This window comes from Trypanosoma cruzi, assembly GCF_000209065.1.
Source record: "Trypanosoma cruzi strain CL Brener chromosome Unknown tcruzi_1047053421545, whole genome shotgun sequence".
Taxonomy (NCBI): Eukaryota; Euglenozoa; class Kinetoplastea; order Trypanosomatida; family Trypanosomatidae; genus Trypanosoma; species Trypanosoma cruzi.
The window spans coordinates 1-951 of record NW_903831.1 but is presented as its reverse complement, the minus strand read 5'-3'; the positions used below and the strand labels follow the sequence as shown (position 1 = coordinate 951).

General features: G+C 59.5%; 3 non-coding genes across 3 annotated transcripts; all 3 read left to right on the top strand.

The window, feature by feature from the left end:
* On the top strand, nt 1–49 carry Tc00.1047053421545.30 (the record flags this gene model as incomplete). The annotated part of the gene is made up of 1 exon (XR_008254177.1): nt 1–49. It is a non-coding gene; the product is annotated as a 5S ribosomal RNA (M5), 5' partial (ribosomal RNA).
* A 341-nt stretch (nt 50–390) lies between these two features.
* On the top strand, nt 391–500 carry Tc00.1047053421545.20. Its single transcript, XR_008254176.1, has one exon. It is a non-coding gene; the product is annotated as a 5S ribosomal RNA (M5) (ribosomal RNA).
* Nucleotides 501–839: 339 nt separating this feature from the next.
* On the top strand, nt 840–949 carry Tc00.1047053421545.10. The gene has a single exon (XR_008254175.1). It is a non-coding gene; the product is annotated as a 5S ribosomal RNA (M5) (ribosomal RNA).
* Nucleotides 950–951: the final 2 nt, after the last annotated feature.

Below are 951 nucleotides of genomic sequence, written 5' to 3'. Positions count from 1 at the left end.
CTTCACAAATCGGACGGGATGTGGTGCACTCGGCCAAGTATGGTCGTACTCGGCGACGCGCCACGCGATGCGCAGCCGCCCGCCCGCCGGCGACAGGCAAGCCACGGAAGAGCCGCGGGAGATGATGAAAATAGAAAAAAAAACGGTAGGAAAAAAGGCAAGAACAAATTTAAAAATGAAGCTCCGCAGGCCCTTTTCCGGATTTTGCCATGAAGCCTCCGGACGCCTCGCTTCCCCACATGTGGCGCGGAAACTGCGTCAGTAATTTTTCTTTTTTGCTGCGGCGCCCGCGCGCTCGGAGAGCCCACCCACCGCCCGCCCCGGCGCGGTGAAGAAGCGACAGGCGGCGCGCGGTGGCGGAAAAAAAAAAAAATAGTGGGAAGGGTACGGCACCCCGGGTTCCAGCGCCATCACTGATCGCCGTACTAACGAGGCCTGTGGCCGCTTAACTTCACAAATCGGACGGGATGTGGTGCACTCGGCCAAGTATGGTCGTACCCGGCGACGCGCCACGCGATGCGCAGCCGCCCGCCCGCCGGCGACAGGCAAGCCACGGAAGAGCCGCGGGAGATGATGAAAATAGAAAAAAAAACGGTAGGAAAAAAGGCAAGAACAAATTTAAAAATGAAGCTCCGCAGGCCCTTTTCCGGATTTTGCCATGAAGCCTCCGGACGCCTCGCTTCCCCACATGTGGCGCGGAAACTGCGTCAGTAATTTTTCTTTTTTGCTGCGGCGCCCGCGCGCTCGGAGAGCCCACCCACCGCCCGCCCCGGCGCGGTGAAGAAGCGACTGGCGGCGCGCGGTGGCGGAAAAAAAAAAAAATAGTGGGAAGGGTACGGCACCCCGGGTTCCAGCGCCATCACTGATCGCCGTACTAACGAGGCCTGTGGCCGCTTAACTTCACAAATCGGACGGGATGTGGTGCACTCGGCCAAGTATGGTCGTACCCGG